This window comes from Procambarus clarkii, chromosome 63, assembly GCF_040958095.1.
Source record: "Procambarus clarkii isolate CNS0578487 chromosome 63, FALCON_Pclarkii_2.0, whole genome shotgun sequence".
NCBI lineage: Eukaryota > Metazoa > Arthropoda > Malacostraca > Decapoda > Cambaridae > Procambarus > Procambarus clarkii.
This window is the reverse complement of record NC_091212.1, coordinates 25,183,601-25,204,049: the sequence shown is the minus strand read 5'-3', so window position 1 is coordinate 25,204,049 and position 20,449 is coordinate 25,183,601. Positions and strand designations below refer to the sequence as shown.

The window sequence follows — 20,449 nt, the reverse complement described above, 5'->3', positions numbered from 1 at the left end:
GAACGCGGAATGTGCACGAACAGTCGCTTTACGCCGACGAGCCATTCAAAAACAAAGACGTCAACCCTCCCTACAGAACTTGGTCAATCTCCGGCGGGCTACAGCAGCGGCCAAAAAAACCATACTATCAGCAAAACGAGCATCATGGGCAACATTCTGCGATAGCCTCACACCCACAACGCCGCACTCAAAAGTCTGGGCTACATTTAACAGCATTAAAGGTCGCCCAACATTCCCTTCGTTCCCCCTGATGATCAACGGTTCACTCTGTCAAACACCTCAGGAGCGTGCAAGTGTTCTCGCTGAATGCCTTAAAGTTACCCTCTCAACACCCTTCCTTCATGCCCAAGAACTCTCCCTCAGACAAGAAATTGACCGTGCCATACCGCTGCCCATGCTCGGCGTCGACAACGTGTACACCTTAAGCGAGCTACGATTGGCCTTAAACCGCCTACCTCTTGGCAAGGCACCTGGAGAGGATGGAATTCCATATGAGCTCATCAAATATCTTCCACCGACTGCACACAGCACTCTTCTAAACTATTACAATCTATGCTGGACTCACGGAAATATTCCTTCACAATGGCAGACCAGTATTATTCTTCCGTTCCTTAAACCAGGAAAAGACCCATCCCAACCTGCGTCATACAGACCTATCTCCCTATTATCATGCCTCAGTAAAGTCATGGAAAGGCTAGTACATACTCGCCTCCAATGGTACCTAGAGTATAACAATATTATACCGTCACTCCAAGCTGGATTTCGACCGCAATGCTCCACGCTAGATCAAATACTCTGCCTTGAACATGAAATCCGCACCTCTCTCAGCAGCAGTAAATATTGTCTTGTTGTCTACCTAGACCTCAAAGGAGCTTTTGATAGCATTCCTCATACTTGCCTCCTCGCAAAGCTTGCATGTTTAGGCGTTCAGGGAAGATTACTTTTATGGTTACAGTCCTATCTCACAAACAGGACCTCCAAAGTCTTTATACAAGGCGAGTTTTCCGATGGCATCCCAATACAAACAGGTGTTCCACAAGGCTCCATACTAAGCCCAACCCTATTTGCCGCATTCTTAGCAGATTTGCCTAACACCCATCCTGTTCACCTCTCGGCGTACGCCGACGACTTAACATTGTATTATTCAGACAATGCCCTACCAAATACAGTCTCTACAATGCAAACAGCACTGGACCACCTCATAGATTGGACACAACAATGGGGCCTTCAAGTCAGTACTACCAAAACCTGCTATCAGATTTTCACTAAAAAAAGACTACTTCATCTACCCACCCTCACAATACACAACACTCCCATCCAACACGTACGAGAACATAAATATCTTGGCATGCGCTTAGACTCCCCCTTACTTACCTGGAAAGTACACATTCAACACCTTAAACAGACGACACAACCCCGACTCGCCATACTTAAAGCCCTCACTGGCACCACCTGGGGAGCACACCATAAAATCTTGCTCCGTTTCTATACAACCTACATTCGCAGCCAACTGGACTATTGTTGCCAAGCATATGCGTCGGCGGCGCCCACTAACCTACAGAGCCTCGAGGTCATACAAAATAATGCCATGCGACTTATATGTGGCGCAATGCGTTCAACTCCAATCCTCGGACTTTACGGGGAAACAGGCCTCACAAGCCTAGCCACCAGACGAGACATTATGTGTGCCAACTATCTGTCACTCTGCACCACTGCTCACCAGACACACCCATACAGATCAAAAATTAACCCAACAGTTAACCCATATAACCCCCGCTCCCCAACCATTCACTCGCAACCTTTCCTCACACGGGCTACAAATAACCTCAATATAGACCTCTCCCTACTTCAAAACTGTGAAACCCAACCTCCTGTTCCCCCCATTCCACCTTGGCTTTATACAACTAATACAGCAATACAACTCGAAGACAACATTCCAAAATCTGCACCAAACTCAGCCATAGCCTCAGTCTTTGTCTCAACAATGAAAAATTGCTACCCAAATACCACAGAGATTTACACAGATGGGTCTCGCATCTTCATGAACAACGTACCCTCGGTCACTTGCGCTGTATGGATACCGGAATACCATCTCAAGCAGGGATGGCGGTTACCAAACCAACTATCTATTTTCACAGCGGAATTATATGCCTTGTATCAAGCTCTCCAAATCATCACAACATTACCAGTTGGGATATATACAATCTGTAGTGACTCCAAGAGCGCGATTCAAGCAATTTCGTACTCTTCGAAAACATGCAAGGAGATTGTCTACCCATGCCTTCAACTTCTTCACAAACATCAATTGAACGGTTATGACACCTCTATCCAATGGGTCCCAGCACATTGTGGTATTCTCCATAATGAACTTGTAGACCAACTAGCCAAAGCAATGCACGACACGCCTCACCTCACCCGTCATCCAATTCCCCATGTTGCACGTAAAGGAGCCTTCAAAGATACCATCTCCCAGGATTTTGCAACAAACTGGAAAACGTCATGCTCACCTTTGCACTATGGGTCAATTAAAAAGAAATAGGAAACTTGGAAACATGTCCGATATAAAAGCAGAGAAATTGATGTAACGATGACCAGATTAAGGCTGGGACACACCAAACTGGCAGCACACAGCTCTAAGTACAGAACAGACATCAACGAACTCTGTACTCACTGTCAGGTGCCTGAAACAGTCGAACACTATCTCCTGCACTGCTTCCGACATTATAGTGCCAGAGTAAATTTCAAACAAGTCTTTATCGCACTTAAAATACCCTTCACCATCGAGCATATATTAGGAGGCGGTGACCACTCGTCACAAGAAAAATACCAAATAGTCAAAGCACTGGCTAAATATCTCCAATCGACCAACAAATTGGGTCACATCTGACCCGCGCCACATTTATACCTGGCGCCACCAACAGCTAAACACAGAAAACAACTGCCTCGTCGCAGCACCAAGGATCATTTGACGCCATAAACACAACACACCGCCCTACGGTGCGGCTAGTCTCCCTCTAACACACACCTCTGTTTTAATCACCGTTCCTCTATCTACAGCACAAAGCAACAAGCACCTTGGTAGCTCCGATCATCTCCAACATAAACGCGTCCAACAACATCAGTACTGGTGCAGTCATCGGGAGGACAAACCCTTCATGCAAACTGCACCTACTATCAACAAGAAGAAGAATCGATAAGGGATATATACACAGAAAGGTATGCTCAGATCCTCTGTGTATATACACTGAGATTTTGTTGTAGTCTTGGACTATGTTGAGGACTAAAGTATACATGCTTGTTGGCCAGTATGTACTGGTGGTGGTGTTAGTAGCCCTCCAGGCGGTATCAATCTTCAGTGAGCCCCATTCGCACGACACTGGCCTGGAGACCTCACCCTCAAAAGGGCACCACTGCTCTGGGAAAGGTGCAGCGCAGAGCAACAAAAATCACCCCAGAATTAAGTCAACTCTCATATAAAGAACGGTTGAGGGCCTCAAGACTAACAACACTACAAACCAGACATGACAAGGCTGATCTTAAGACCTTTAAAAGACTGACCAAATTGCTAAGACATTTTAAGTGTTATTTTACCACTGATATACAGCACAATGCTATAGTAAATGTCGCGTAAGTAATGAAACATTAATGTTTAGAGTGAAACTCGCTTCTTAAGTCACAAGTAACGAAAATAATAATAATAATAATTAATAATAATAATAATAATAATAAATTATTATTATTATTATTATTATTATTTTTAATTATTATTATTTAATTATAATTATTATTATTGAAATAATAATAATAATTATATTAATAATAATATAATAATAATAATTATATTAATAATAATATAATAATAATAATTATTATTATTATTATTTTTAATTATTATTATAAAAGCGTCAACAGCTGGACAGAGCTTCTACAACATCGGCACAGCTGTAGCCGCGAGCAGCTGATGGGTCTGTGACCAGTCCTACAACATGGTGGCGGGCCGCCCCAGAAACAGGTCTAGGAGCGCCTGGGGCACAATATTGTGTTTACACCTCTGATATTACCTTAAAGGGAATCCTTGAATGACATTGGTGCAGCTGCCCGTCTACAGGGCGAACGCTCTTCCTAGAGAAGGTAATTGGGTGCCACTCTGTGGCCATTGGGTATCTCCCTGTGGATGTTGGGCATTTCCCTGTAGATGTTGGGTATCTCTTGTGATGGGTATCTATCTGTGGATGTTGGGTATCTCTATGTAGGGGTATCTCTACATTGAGTATCTCCCTGGAGATGATGGGTATCTCTATGTTGGGTATCTCCCTGTGGATATTGGGTGCCTCCCTGCAGATATTGTGAAAGCTGGGTGTAATATCAGTAATGAATGAATTCCTAAGTGTAGCAACAAACTCAGTTACAATACACTCAGCTGCCTGAATGACGGAAAATCGAGAACTTCATAATTCATTCAAATAATTGTCAGTATTCAGCGATATAGAATCCTAACTCATTCATTAAACGTATTTAAACCTTGTTATCGCACTAAATTACAGATATCAAGTCCATCTAGATATCATGTGTACGATACACAGTAGTCGATGCAAACTTACTTACTTGCACAATGGAGGCGCTCGCTAATTAGAAGCGGGTATTGGGCATCCACATCTGTATTTGTGTTCGTGACTATCGTAAGGGGATGGGGGACATTCGACAAGTCGCCGGCTTCCTGTCCCCTATCGAAACCACTAGAGATGGTGGCCCTCTGGAAAATTCAGGTAAATAATTCCTATTTTTATGGACTTAGTAGTTTAAATAGAGCTAGTGACATCCTTAGATTGTAGAATTATAACAAGAGATTATTAATCGATATAACTATCTAGATAAATAATTAAATAAATTAATTAATTAGAGACGAATTATAAGTAGAAAATAATTTAATAACCCGTCCTGTCACCTAATACGTCGTATTTTTTTACGGAATCGACCAATCCACCAAAAATACGATGATTTAATTGAAGTTAAGGCATAGTAATTTTGACGTTTTCTATACATGTGCCTCGAGAGGTTAGGTGGGTTGCTTGCTTACTGATCAAGGACCAAGAGAACAGGTTTAAATCAGCGGTGGACGTTGTATTGACCACCATATTGATGATTATCCTATTAGACATCCTATTACTAACCTCTCTATTACAACCAATCAATTAATTGGTAATAATAACAATAATAATAATTACTGTATGTACACTTCAGGATTAACATCGTCTAATTGACAAGTGAATCACCGAGACAATGATTTGAAAAGTTCTACAGCCACACTCTGCCTCTCATACCTATACTCTCATATGTTAAGTCTACTTGTGTGCTTCCAAGCAGTCCTCTCCAGCTGAGGAGTTAAGCCTCACCCTCCACTAGGTAGGCCTATCACGGTCACTCTAAACTGTACAGCCAATTACCACCTCTCCGTCAATTACCACCTCTCCGTCAATTACCACCTCTCCGTCAATTACCACCTCTCCGCCAATTACCACCTCTCCGCCAATTACCACCTCTCCGTCAATTACCACCTCTCCGTCAATTACCACCTCTCCGTCAATTACCACCTCTCCGTCAATTACCACCTCTCCGTCAATTACCACCTCTCCGTCAATTACCACCTCTCCGCCAATTACCACCTCTCCGCCAATTACCACCTCTCCGTCAATTACCACCTCTCCGTCAATTACCACCTCTCCGTCAATTACCACCTCTCCGTCAATTACCACCTCTCCGTCAATTACCACCTCTCCGTCAATTACCACCTCTCCGTCAATTACCACCTCTCCGTCAATTACCACCTCTCCGCCAATTACCACCTCTCCGCCAATTACCACCTCTCCGTCAATTACCACCTCTCCGTCAATTACCACCTCTCCGTCAATTACCACCTCTCCGTCAATTACCACCTCTCCGTCAACACTAGAGGTTAAGGTGACAAACTTAAGCATCGATCTCACCATAACGACTCTGGTCGCTCCTGGCTGATAACTGCTCGCTAAATTAGTTACACCAATTAGTGACCGGAAATTATATACCGCCTATACAGGCCTCACAGTGGTTGATGACAGCGTACAGACTCAACAGTTACGGAAGATACCGTGTGTTCTTTATGGGGGTAGAAATAGCCTAAGCTACTCTATCCTTTTGAGATGTATTTTTTTCTTGTCTCAATAAACATACTTGAACTTGAACTTGTGTTCTTCAAAGAATTACTCAATATACTGTGTTTAGCTTTATTCTTCAAGAATTGTTCATCTTATGAAAATCACTATAATAAATGTTAAAACAAAATTTTGCATATTTTTAATAAAATGTTTTTTTTTATCCTAACCCTTGTTCAAGATGCTCATCTAGCTAATACTTGTCATAATACATCAGTCATAATATTCCAGGATCTGTCAACATTTTGCCCCAAATATTTCTATAATACATCGATATACAACAAATATAACATAAAACATTCAACTAAGAAACACTAAATATAAGACTATTCATCAACCGACAGCTCTTCACACACACACACACACACACACACACACACACACACACACACACACACACACACACACACACACACACACAAAGGAAGTGTGCGGCCGGTGGCCGAGCAGACAGCACGCTGGGCACGTGATCCTGTGGTCCCGGGTTCGATCCCGGGCGCCGGCGAGAAACGATGGGCAGAGTTTCTTTTACCCTATGCCTCTGTTACCTACCAGTAAATAGGTTCCTGGGAGTTAGTCAGCTGTCACGGGCTGCTTCCTGGTGTGTGTGTGTGTGTGTGTGTGTGTGTGTGTGTGTGTGTGTGTGTGTGTGTGTGTGTGTGTGTGTGTGTGTGTGTGTGTGTGTGTGTGTGTGTGTGTAGTGTGGAAAAAAAATAATAGTAAAAACAGTTGATTAACAGTTGAGAGGCGGGCCGAAAGAGCACAGCTCAACCCCCGCAAGCACAACTAGGCGAGTACGGACGGTAGTCAAGCAATGCTAGCATTCTGGTAGTGTTATGATGACGTAGGCAGCTCCCGGAGCGCGACAAGGGTAACCTCCGCCATGTTACCGCTAACATATATTTCTGGCGGTGACACTCACCTCCCTTCGTCCCCCCTCCGCCCTTTCCCTCCCTCAGGCGTCCCGGGTCCACGTCCCCCCTCCGCCATTCCCCTCCCTCAGGCGTCCCGGGTCCACGTCCCCCCTCCGCCCTTCCCCTCCCTCAGGCGTCCCGGGTCCACGTCCCCCCTCCGCCATTCCCCTCCCTCAGGCGTCCCGGGTCCACGTCCCCCCTCCGCCCTTCCCCTCCCTCAGGCGTCCCGGGTTCACGTCCCCCCTCCGCCATTCCCCTCCCTCAGGCGTCCCGGGTCCACGTCCCCCCTCCGCCCTTCCCCTCCCTCAGGCGTCCCGGGTCCACAAACAGCACCTCGCGGCGGGGTTCTAGTCAAGGAAATGCGCCACAGGACTTTCTAGTTATCACAGAGATAAAAGCACCAGCCGAGCGTGGAAAGTTAAAGGTTAATAATAAATATTACAATAATTACTGGTGACGGTCCATCCTCCGTCAGCAGTAGAAACACACCCCAGTAGCAGCTGATATATTGTTAGCTGCACAAGTAGCGTGTAAGTAGAAGCTGGAGAAGAAGCATAAGCTGCAGATGCAGCAGTCGCACGAGAGCAGCTGCAGCAGTAGCGTGAGAGCAGCTGCGGCAGAAGCGTAAGAGCAGCTGGAGCAGTAGCATAAGAGCAGCTGGAGCAGTAGCATACGAGCAATTGCAGCAGAAGCATAAGAGCAACTGGAGAAGTACCATACGAGCAGCTGGGGCAGTAGCATAAGAGCAGCTGCAGCAGTAGCATAAGAGTAGCTGCAGCAGTAGCATAAGAGCAGCTGCAGCAGTAACATAAGAGCAGCTGGAGCAATAGCATAAGAGTAGCTGCAGCACTAGCATAGGAGCAGCTGCAGCAGTAGCATAAGAACAGCTGCAGCAGTAACATAAGAGCAGCTGCACCAGTAGCATATAAGCAACTGCAAAAGGAGCATAAGAGCAGCTGGATTAGTAGAATAAGAGCAGCTTCAGCAGTAGCATAGGAGCTGCTGAAGCAGTAGTATAATAGCAGCTGGAGCAGAAGCATAAGTGCAGCTGAAGCAGTAGCATAATAGCAGCTGGAGCAGAAGCATACGAGCACCTAGAACAGTAGCATAAGAGTAGCTGGAGCAGTAGCATACGAACAGCTGCAGAAGTAGCATAAGAGCAGCTGAAGCAGTAGCATACGAGCAGCTGGAGCATTACAATATGAGCAGCTGCAGCAGTACCATAAGAGCAGCTGGAGCAGAGGCATAAAGGCAGCTGGAGCAGTAGCATAAAAGCAGCTGTAGCAGTATCATAAGAGCAGCTGCAGCAGTAGCATACGAGCAGCTATAGCAAGAGCATAAGAGAAGCTGCAGCAGTAGCATAAGAGAAGCTGGAACAGTAGCACATGAGTAGCTGCAGCAGTAGCATAAGAACAGCTGAAGCAGTAGCATAAGAGCAGATGCAGCAGTAGTATAAGAGCAGCTGCAGCAGTAGCATAAGAGCAGCTGCAGCAGTAGTATAAGAGCAGCTGCAGCAGTAGCATACGAGCAGCTGCAGCAGTAGCATAAGAACAGCTGGAGCACTAGCATACGAGCAGCTGCAACAATATCATAAGATCAGATCTAGCAGTAACATACGAGCAGCTGGAGCAGGAGCATAAGAGCAGCTGTAACAGTAGCATATAAGAGCGGCTGCAGCAGTAGCATACGAGCAGCTGGAGCAGTAGCATACGAGCGGCTGGAGCAGTAGCATACGAGCAGCTGTAGCAGTAGCAAAAGAGCAGCTGGAGCAGTAGTATACGAGCAGCTGGAGCAGAAGCATACGAGCAACTGGAGAAGTAGCATAAGAGCAGCTAGAGCAGTTATTATAAATTTGCTTACTGTTATGAGGGGTAATGAGTATTTGAGTATTAATGGGAAGAGCCAACAGCTAGAATTATGATGTATTAAAATTAGTGGAGATCTGGTAGGCCCGGCCCCCAAATAAGAACATAAAATCATATTAAAATAGTGTCTTCAAGAAAATAGGTCAGTCTAGCGGATAATCACTGATCCCCTACACAGGAAGAATGGATACTCCTTTAAAAACTAACTTATTTATTAACCCCCTCTTAACAACCCCCTATATACATTAAAAACAATAGCAATAACTACTTTACCGCACTATCTTACGTTAAAAGCCTTGGTCCACGTAGGCAGGATACAAGGTTTTACAATTAGGACAAGCTAGGGTAAAGTTTACTAGGCAAGGGACACTAGCAAGGACTCTAGGTAGCTTGGTACTACTTGAGCACACGTGGTTCCACTGAGACCCCTTAGAGTAACTTAGCAATATAAACACTAGCATAGCCTATACACATTACTACACACTTATGCCAGAAAACGTACATGCTACACGGTACTTAGCTTTGTAAACTAGACACAGGATAAGGTAAGGGAAGAGGAGGAGACAGTCACACAGAAGAAGTGTTGACTCAACTACAGCAGTCCAAACCAGAGAAGGCCGGAGGAGCCTCCAGTCCGAGCTCTCTCCAGTTGTTGTTGCCGGGGAGATAACTAGCTGATCGTGCAGCTTATAAACATTACAAATCTTCACCGACGTACAATACTGTTTACTTTACTAGTTCTAAGGATAGTTAAATTAATAATAATTTCTCACTGCAGTACCTTCAAGCACAGATACGATAGACGGCGGATGTCACTATCCTAGCCCGATAATTAACTGCCTCACTCAGTCCAGTTGCTCTGAGATGGCGTCTCACAACCACACGGCTTAGATGACAAAAGTTCACACTGGTTTGGTACATGCACCTTTCCTAACTACCGGATTCTTACGGACAGCACACGGAAAGATAGCAAGATGATAGGCGTGACTTTATTTATTTATTTATATACAAGAAGGTACATTGGGTTTGTGAGAATACATAGCATGGTACAGTAATTGCACTCTTGTAAAGCCACTAGTACGCGCAGCGTTTCGGGCAGAAATGTGGAACAATGTGGAACTTTAGTAACGTTGCAGGTGCTATTTCCCGATGCTTGGCCTAGCACGAAAAAGTACGTCCTCTCATAGCAACGTTCTAGGTAAGAATCTTTTTTTCCCACCAAGACGGCCCCGGGATACCATACGGCACCCCTCAGCGTCTTGACCAATCACGGTTCAGCATTCCTGAGGCCCAGGAGCCTTGTCCAATAGCGCACCTGCCTCACGACGCCAACCCCCCCCTCTCTCACGAGGTGGACACGTGATAGGGGGGGGGGAGTCTACAGCCGTTAACCCCCCATACCTCCCTCTCTACTCTTGAATGGTACAAAAATTTCCCTGAAATCAACTCCCTCCTGTAATTTCCTTCACAGACCTGATACAGCGATCAGAATGACATCAATGGCTAGCAAATGTCGCGGGCTGTTCAACGACACCCAACATAACTGTGGGAAAGTTATATTCAGAAAGTTGAATCACGGTGCACATCACTGGTGCACTATGCAATTTCGTACTTCATTCAGTGCACGAGAGAGCAGGAAAAATATGTCTCCTGACAATAGGTGATATTAATACCTTGATGTCCCCCCATAGGATCATCATGAGCAGCTGCCAAAACTTTCTCTCTATAGCAGGTAGGCAACATAACCTGGTGGACTACCTCCCACTCATTTGACAAGGGAACACTCTGTGGTCTCCATTTTCTCATCAAAATCTGATCATTGTAGTAGTACCTGGTTGCTGCATCTACAATATCTTCCTTAGAGAGAGCTACATCGTGACATTCTGCAAGACTGGGGTCAGCTTTCTGTAAATCACTCAAGGAGGCGTCCATGCCTTGGTCAGATGCCATTGGCCGAGGCTCAACAGTGTTTTCCTCCACCTCCTCACTACTCTCGGTAGGAGGCGATGGTAGGCTCTCCACAATGTCCTCCGCCTCGTCATCGAGTGGGGCCATGAATGTGTTTGCAAGGTCTACTTAGCTTTCACCACTCGGAAAGTTCCTCATGTCCTCGGGATTTACCACCTGGGCAACCACAGGGCTACCCTTACATTTAAGTCCCATAGACCTGGTCACCTCGCACATAGGGTACACAACATTATCCTCTGTGGCGGGTAGATCCAGGGAAACCTTAGGGTTAGGCAGAATAATAGGCAGTCTGGAGTTCCCTACCTTATCCCCTGCTAAATCATTACCCAGTATTACATCAACATTAGGGAAAGGTAGGTACGAAGTGACTCCGACTGTACAAACACCCTTGTGGAAATCAGATTCCAGGGTAACCTTACGGAGGGGTACTGCTCGAGTATCACTAGTGACACCCTTGACCAGTACTACCTCTCCAGTGTCAAAAGTGTTGGCACCTTGCAAAGCACTCTCCAAGATTAAAGTCTGGATGGCACCGGTGTCTCGGAAGATCACCACGTCCTTCCAGGAAGAACCCTCAGACAAAAGTCTCCCCTTCGACACGAATGGGGTAAGCAAGTCCAACCACTGTGGGTTGGAGGTCTTACTCCCTAACCCTTCAGAAAGCCTCAAGCCCTGTGTCACAACAAGAGCATTGGGTCTTTTTTCTGGGTACAGTTGCCAACAACGGCTTGTAATGTGGTTTGCACATTTACAGTGACCACAGACTCGTCAGGGAAAAGAGACATTACTAACAGGATTGCCCTTCGGTTCACCCTTAGGTGCCGTGGGGCTAGACAATTTAACAGTGTTAGTTATGTCTGAAACAGAAGGTGCATTAGTTATAGGATTAGAATGGGCTGGTCTGGACTGGCTGTGAGTATAAGTTTTGTTACTCTGTGGGCTACAATTATTTTTATTGGGCCTTTTGCCCGCCAACTGGTAGTTTTTTGCCATCTTGGCCAAATCCATAATATTAGAATCTACCTCTGTCCTTCCTCTAAGGTATCGTGTTACAGGCTCTGGCATATTATCTATAAAGTTCTCCGCTAAAACTAAATTTTTAAGTGCCTCGTATGTTTCGGCTTTAGCCGAGCGAATCCATTTTTCAATAAATAATAAATAAATAAATAAATAAATGTTTATTTAGGTAAGGTACATACATACAAGAGATTTTACAAAGATTGATCGATTTATAGATAGAGCTAGTACACACAATGCCTAAAGCCACTATTACGCAAAGCGTTTCGGGCATGAAAAACATCAATGACTAAAGCTTAATACTAATTGAGTATAAAGTATAAAATGTGTTGAAAACAAATAAAAATAAAGATAAAAAAGGGGGAAACATGGCTGAAAAAGCAGCACAAATACAATTAGTTCGACAAACAGCGTTGTTTAAAAAAACAGACATGGGTTGACAATAGAGGGGTAAGGTAGGTTACAGGGAATTTATTAGGTAGTGCTTCGTTTTTATCTTAAACTGGTTGAGAGAGGTACAGTCTTTAATATGGTTGGGAAGGTCATTACACATTCTGGGTCCCTTGATTTGTAGAGCATTTCTAGTTTGATGAAGTCGTACTCTTGCAATATCAAAACTGTATTTATTTCTGGTGTGGTGCTCATGGGTTCTGTTAAACCTTCAATGAAGCTTTTGAGGTCAGGATTGGCATTTCAGTTCAGTGTTTTATATATGTATAATACACATGAGAGAATGTGCAGTGACTTAATATCTAACATATTCAGAGATTTGAGTAGGGGTACCGAGTGATGTCTGGGGCCAGAGTTTTATATTGTCCTAATAGCAGCCTTGTGTTGAGTAACTAGAGGACGTAAATGATTTTGAGTAGTAGAACCCCAAGCACAAATACCATAGTTGAGATATGGATAGATGAGGGAGTAATAGAGAGTCACCAGGGCAGGGCGGGGTACATAATATCTGATCTTAGAAAGAATGCCAACAGTTTTTGAACTTTTTTTTATATATTTAGAATATGTCTCTGGAAATTCAGCTTGTGATCAATGAGAACGCCAAGGAATTTGCCATCTAATTTGTTACAAATTTGGGTATTGTTTATGTTGAGATATATTTGATTAGAGGATTTATTGCCAAACAGAATATAGAAAGTTTTGTCAATGTTAAGGGTGAGTTTGTTGGCAGTTAGCCAAAGATGGACTTTATTTAACTCAGTATTTACTGTGGCATTTAGTGCAAGGGGGTCAGGACAGGAGTAAATGAATGTTGTGTCGTCAGCAAATAGAATTGGTTTGAGGTATTGGGAGGCATTTGGAAGGTCATTAATGCAGATGAGAAAGAGGAGAGGGCCAAGTATGCTGCCCTGAGGAACACCAATGTTGATGGGTAGAGTGGAGAAATGGAATTATTCACAGAAACATACTGGAGCCTGTCAGTAAGGTAAGATTTGAGGTATTGCAGGGAGTGTCCTCTGACTCCATAATGATTTAATTATGAGAAGGTTTTGATGGTTGACAGTGTCAAAAGCCTTACACAGGTCCACAAATAACCCAACAGGGAACTCATTTTTATCAAGAGTTGCATGAATCAAGTTAATCATACTAATAAGTGCTTCGTTAGTGCTTTTTTGGGGTCTGAAGCCATATTGACAAGAGCTAAGTATATTGTGTTTGGCTAGATAAGAGTAAAGCTGCTTGTAGATTAGTTTTTCAAATATTTTTGACAAGTTAAGCAGAATTGATATAGGTCTGTAGTGGTTAACATCTGTGAGATCACCACATTTGTAGTCAGAGGTTACTCTCGCTTTTTTTAGAATATCTGGAAAGGTTTGGAGTTCAAGTGACTTGTTGAAGAGCAATGCAATAGCAGGGGCTAAAGATCTGGAGGCTTTTTTGTGAACTAAAGTTGGTATCTCCTCAAGGGCACCAGACTTGGTTTTAAGGGAAAGGATTATCTCATTAACGTCAGTGGAATTAGTAGGCTTTAGGTACAGAGACTGTGGATAGTTACCTGTAAGATAGTCCTTAACATCAATACTGGAAGATGGAATATCATTTGCAAGGGATGACCCAATGGAAGAGAAGAACCTATTAAACTCAATAGCAAAATCAGAGGCTGAAAGCTGACCATCGTTATTGGACAGGAGTGTTGGTTTGTTATTTAAAATCTTCTTTGATCCCAATATTTGTGAAATTGTGCTCCAAGTTTTTTTAATGTTGCTCTTTATTTGGGTAAATTTATCTTTGTAGTAGTTAGTTTTGGCTCGTCTAATTATTTTAGATAGCAATAATGAGTAATTCTTTGAGAATTCTTTGGAGACGGTTCCTAACCTATACTTCTTCTTAAGGTCGTGTTTTTTATTAATGGATTTAAGTATTCCCTTTGTAAGCCAAGGATTGTTAAGCCTTTTGGTTGTGACTTTATTTTGTAAGCACAGGACAGTGGGTGTTATAAAGGCTGAGAATTTTTTGAAGAAAAGATTGCACTGCTAGGTTGATGTCCCTTATGTTACCTAACTCGAACTCCCAGTTGACATTATCACTTTAGGATTAGGATTAGGATAGAAGAATTAGGATTCAAACAATCTAATTTGGTCATTAGCAAATTCAGTGAGAGGTTGGTTGTGAGTAGGCCTAAGGTTGCGATAAGCTTGGTGGTGAGCTTCAAGCGTAATTTCATATGCCCTCAAAATCTGTTCCCTGATTTTACTACCTGTATATTCAAAACACTCGCCGTCAGGCATATTTATTAAAATATCTTGGGCCTTACCCCTAATTCTTTCCTGTAGGATTTTCACCCATTCTTCCTTTGGCCAGTTCATGGGCATGGCCAATCTCTGAAAATGGTTGAAAAACCTTTCAGGGTCTGACTCTGAAAATTCAGGCATGTTATGATTTTTACCATAATACCTGGGCTTTGAATTCCCGGCAGGTGGTAGTACAGTGGTATTCGCTCTAAATTTAGCCTCCTCGGTTTTGAGTCTTTGCTCCTCTAGTCTTATTTTTGCTAATTCTGGTGTTACCTCTCTGTCCCTATGAGCTGCACTTTCAGGTTGGCTAGGCTAGCATAAAGGTGTATCACTTGGCAATAGTTCTTGGTCTATGCAATGTTGTAATATTTCATTCACCAAAGTCCACTTTTTATTAGCGTCATTTAACTCGAGGCCAAATTCATTGCCTAACAATACTAAATTAGATTTGGGGAGTTTCTTAATCTCTTGCACTGAAGGGTCATTTGCCAGTTCCTGCAATTTAGCCGCCATCACTAATTAATCTAGCTCCTAGCCAAAGTAAAAAATAAAAAATAAAAATTGGAAAAAAACAAAAATTTTCACGGCCCCTATCACAAGGCTACACTTACCTCAATCGTGATGAGACCCAGCTGGGTGTCCAGTCAGTGCAAGATGTTTCCTTTGCCAGTTGAGCTGGACCCTAGGCTACCAACCAACCGTTCTGCGGAATTCAAGAATTTTAGTTTTGGCACTCAAAAATCTAATTTTTTACAATTAAAAGGTTCCTCCCGGTCCGGCCAACCACTTGTTATAAATTTACTGTCTGTTAGGAGGGGTAATGAGTATTAATGGGAAGGGCCGACAGCTATAATCAGGATCAAAATTAGTGGAGATCAGGTAGGCTTGGCCCCCAATAAGAACATAAAGCCATATTAAAATAGTGGTCTCAAGAAAATAGGTCAGTCTACTGGATAATCACTGATCCCCTACACAGGAAGAATGAATACTCCTTTAAAAACTAACTTATTTATTAACCCCCTCTTAACAACCCCCTATATACATTAAAAACAATAACAATAACTACTTTACCGCACTATCTTACGTTAAAAGCCTTGGTCCACGTAGGCAGGATACAAGGTTTTACAATTAGGACAAGCTAGGGTAAAGTTTACTATGCAAGGGACACTAGCAAGGACTCTAGGTAGCTTGGTACTACTTGAGCACACGTGGTTCCACTGAGACCCCTTAGAGTAACTTAGCAATATAAACACTAGCATAGCCTATACACATTACTACACACTTATGCCAGAAAACGTACATGCTACACGGTACTTAGCTTTGTAAACTAGACACAGGATAAGGTAAGGGAAGAGGAGAAAGAGTCACACAGGAGAGGTGTTGACTCAACTACAGCAGTCCAGACCAGAGAAGACTGGAGGAGCCTCCAGTCTAAGCTCTCTCCAGTTATTGTTGCCGGGGAGATAACTAGCTGATCGTGCAGCTTATAAACATTACAAATCTTCACCGACGTACAATACTGTTTACTTTAATAGTTCTAAGGATAGTTAATAATTAGTTCAGTGTTATAATCAACAACAAGCTCAGACTGAATCCTCTGTGAGAAACAAGATTCATCTTACGTTTGGCAAGGTCGACGGGAATAAGGCATACGGTTTTAAGGAGTCCTGATATAAATATTATTGTAATTAAATATCCATCTCACATGATCCAATTCTATAAATTAATGTATAGTAATTATTTAGAGCTCAAATTGACCTCTGGTTTCCATCTAAGGAACCCAGAGTCGTAACAGCAGTAGCATACGAGCAGCTGCAGCAGCAGCATAAGAAAAGTTGGAGCAGTAGCATAAGAAAAGCTGAAGCAGTAGCGTATGAACAGCTGCAGAAGTAGCATACGAGCAGCTGTAGAAGTAGCATAAGGACAGCTGCAACAGTAACATAGGAGCAACTGCAACAGAAGCAAAAGAGCAGCTGCAGCAGTACCATAAGAGCAGCTGCAATAGTAGCATGAGAGAAGCTGGAGCAGTAGCATAGGAGCAACTGGAGCAGTAGCATAAGAGCAGCTGGAGCAGTAGCATAAGAGCAGCTGCAACAGAAGCATAAGAGCAGCTGCAACAGAAGCATACGAGCAGCTGCAGCAGTAGCATACGAACAGCTGCAGCAGTAGAATAAGAGCAACTGGAGCAGTAGCATAAGAGCAGCTGCAGCAGTAACATAAGAGCAGCTGGAGCAGTAGAATAAGAGCAGCTGGAGCAGTAGCATAAGAGCAGCTACAGCAGTAGCATAAGAACAGCTGGAGCAGTAGCATAGAAGCAGCTGGAGCAGTAGCATAAGAGCAGCCGCAGCAGTAGAATAAGAGCAGCTGGAGCAGTAGCATACGAGCAGCTGAAACAGAAGCGTAAGAACAGCTAGAGCAGTAGCATAGGAGCAGCTGGAGCAGTAGCATACGAGCAGCTGAAACAGAAGCGTAAGAACAGCTAGAGCAGTATCATAAGAGCAGCTGGAGCAGTAGCATACGAGCAGCTGCAGCAGTAGCATACGAGCAGCTGGAGCAGTAGCATAAGAGCAGCTGGAGCAGTAGCATTCGAGAAGCTGAATCAGTAGCACATTAGCAGCTGGAGCAGTAGCATACGAGCAGCTGGAACAGTAGCATAAGAGCAGCTAGAGCAGTAGCATAAGAGCAGCTGGAGCAGTAGCATACGAGCAGCTGCAGCAGTAGCATACGAGCAGCTGGAGCAGTAGCATAAGAGCAGCTGGAGCAGTTGCATTCGAGAAGCTGAAGCAGTAGCACATTAGCAGCTGGAGCAGTAGCATACGAGCAGCTGGAACAGTAGCATAAGAGCAGCTGCAACAGTAGCATAAGAGCAGCTGCAGCAGTAGCATACGAAGAGCTGTAGCAGTAGCATAAGAGCAGTTGCAGCAGTAGCATAAAAGCAGCTGGAGCAGTAGCATAAGAACAGCTGGAGCAGTAGCATACGAGCAGCTGGAGCAGTAGCATAAGAGCAGCTGGAGCAGTAGCATAAGAGAAGCTGCAACAGTAGCATAAGAGCAGCTGGAGCAGTAACATAAGAGCAGGTGCAGCAGTAGCATAAAAGCAGCTGGAGCAGTAGCATAAGAGCAGCTGCAGTAGTAACATAAGAGCAGCTGCAGCAGTAGCATAAAAGCAGCTGGAGCAGTAGCATACGAGCAGCTGGAGCAGTAGCATACGAGCAGCTGGAGCAGTAGCATAAGAGCAGCTGGAGCAGTAGCATAAGAGAAGCTGCAACAGTAGCATAAGAGCAGCTGCAGTAGTAACATAAGAGCAGCTGCAGTAGTAACATAAGAGCAGTTGCAGTAGTAACATAAGAGCAGCTGCAGCAGTAGCATAAAAGCAGCTGGAGCAGTAGCATAAGAGCAGCTGGAGTAGCAGTAACATACGAGCAGCTGGAGCAGCAGTAACATAAGAGCAGCTGGAGCAGCAGTAACATAAGAGCAGCTGGAGCAGCAGTAACATACGAGCAGCTGGAGCAGCAGTAACATAAGAGCAGCTGGAGCAGCAGTAACATACGAGCAGCTGGAGTAGCAGTAACATACGAGCAGCTGGAGCAGCAGTAACATACGAGCAGCTGGAGCAGCAGTAACATAAGAGCAGCTGGAGCAGCAGTAACATAAGAGCAGCTGGAGCAGCAGTAACATACGAGCAGCTGGAGCAGCAGTAACATAAGAGCAGCTGGAGTAGCAGTAACATACGAGCAGCTGGAGCAGCAGTAACATACGAGCAGCTGGAGCAGCAGTAACATACGAGCAGCTGGAGCAGCAGTAACATAAGAGCAGCTGGAGCAGCAGTAACATACGAGCAGCTGGAGCAGCAGTAACATAAGAGCAGCTGGAGCAGCAGTAACATAAGAGCAGCTGGAGCAGCAGTAACATAAGAGCAGCTGGAGCAGCAGTAACATAAGAGCAGCTGGAGCAGCAGTAACATAAGAGCAGCTGGAACAGCAGTAACATACGAGCAGCTGGAGCAGCAGTAACATACGAGCAGCTGGAGCAGCAGTAACATACGAGCAGCTGGAGCAGCAGTAACATACGAGCAGCTGGAGCAGCAGTAACATAAGAGCAGCTGGAGTAGCAGTAACATACGAGCAGCTGGAGCAGCAGTAACATACGAGCAGCTGGAGCAGCAGTAACATAAGAGCAGCTGGAGCAGCAGTAACATACGAGCAGCTGGAGCAGCAGTAACATACGAGCAGCTGGAGTAGCAGTAACATACGAGCAGCTGGAGCAGCAGTAACATACGAGCAGCTGGAGCAGCAGTAACATACGAGCAGCTGGAGCAGCAGTAACATAAGAGCAGCTGGAGCAGCAGTAACATACGAGCAGCTGGAGCAGCAGTAACATACGAGCAGCTGGAGCAGCAGTAACATAAGAGCAGCTGGAGCAGCAGTAACATACGAGCAGCTGGAGCAGCAGTAACATACGAGCAGCTGGAGCAGCAGTAACATAAGAGCAGCTGGAGCAGCAGTAACATAAGAGCAGCTGGAGTAGCAGTAACATAAGAGCAGCTGGAGGCAGCAGTAACATACGAGCAGCTGGAGCAGCAGTAACATAAGAGCAGCTGGAGCAGCAGTAACATACGAGCAGCTGGAGCAGCAGTAACATAAGAGCAGCTGGAGCAGCAGTAACATAAGAGCAGCTGGAGCAGCAGTAACATAAGAGCAGCTGCAGTAGTAACATAAGAGCAGCTGGATCAATAGCATACGAGCAGCTGGAGCAGCAGTAACATAAGAGCAGCTGGAGCAGCAGTAACATACGAGCAGCTGGAGCAGCAGTAACATAAGAGCAGCTGGAGCAGCAGTAACATAAGAGCAGCTGGAGCAGCAGTAACATACGAGCAGCTGGAGTAGCAGTAACATAAGAGCAGCTGGAGCAGCAGTAACATAAGAGCAGCTGGAGCAGCAGTAACATACGAGCAGCTGGAGTAGCACCCTAGACGGCAGTAGCAGCAGAGGGGAAACTGGCCGGTGACACACATACACCTTCCGAGAACTGTAGTTGACGCGTGTCATCATCTCCTTAAGTTAAAGTGAGGCCGGTGTGGCTGCCTTACCCGGCGCGGGATACGCTACTGTGAGGAGGGAGAGGATAGTCTGGCTGGATGGCTGGATGGCTGGATGGCTGGCTGGCTGGCTGGCTGGCTGGCTGGCTGGATGGATGGCTGCATGGATGGATGGATGGATGGATGGATGGATGGATGGATGGATGGATGGATGGATGGATGGATGGATGGATGGCTGGCAGACTGGCTAGATGGATGGATGGCTGGCTGGCAGACTGGCTAGATGGATGGCTGGATGGATGGATGGATGGATGGATGGCTGGATGGATGGATGCAGGAAGGTACGGATAAGCGCATGGTTAGCAGGGCGGGTGGTAGGACGAGTAGATGGATGGAAATACTGATCAATATATAAGTGGCTAGATAGATTTGTCGAATGATCATAGGAACAGATCATTGAGAAGCATACTGGAGAATATCCCTAACTACACAGGCTCACCACAGTGGGTACCATATAGACACAGGTGGAAATTGAGTGGCCAAATGATCCATAAAGACATTATAAATCATTTTTTTAGTGTCTGAGTAGTTAATAAATGGAATGCATTAGGAAGTGATGTGGTATAGACAGACTCCATTCACAGTTTCAAGTGTATATATGATAGAGCCCAATAGGCTCAGGAACCTGTACACCTGTTGACTGACGGTTGAGAGGC

General features: G+C 44.7%; 1 protein-coding gene across 2 annotated transcripts in view; it reads right to left on the bottom strand.

Annotated features, from left to right (window-relative positions):
- The window catches only part of LOC123769457 (protein O-linked-mannose beta-1,2-N-acetylglucosaminyltransferase 1), a 234,757-nt gene that overhangs the window by 198,612 nt on the left and 15,696 nt on the right, over window positions 1-20,449 (bottom strand). Inside the window, exons 1-3 of one of the 2 annotated variants that reach the window (XM_069308810.1) lie at window positions 19,645-19,797; window positions 15,308-15,399; window positions 4,606-4,753 (exon numbers count right to left, since the gene is read on the bottom strand). The gene's annotated coding sequence lies outside the window, so the exon portion shown is untranslated. Of the gene's footprint in view, window positions 1-4,605; window positions 4,754-15,307; window positions 15,400-19,644; window positions 19,798-20,449 lie in introns of those variants that run through there. The other variant, XM_069308809.1, reaches the window with a different exon arrangement.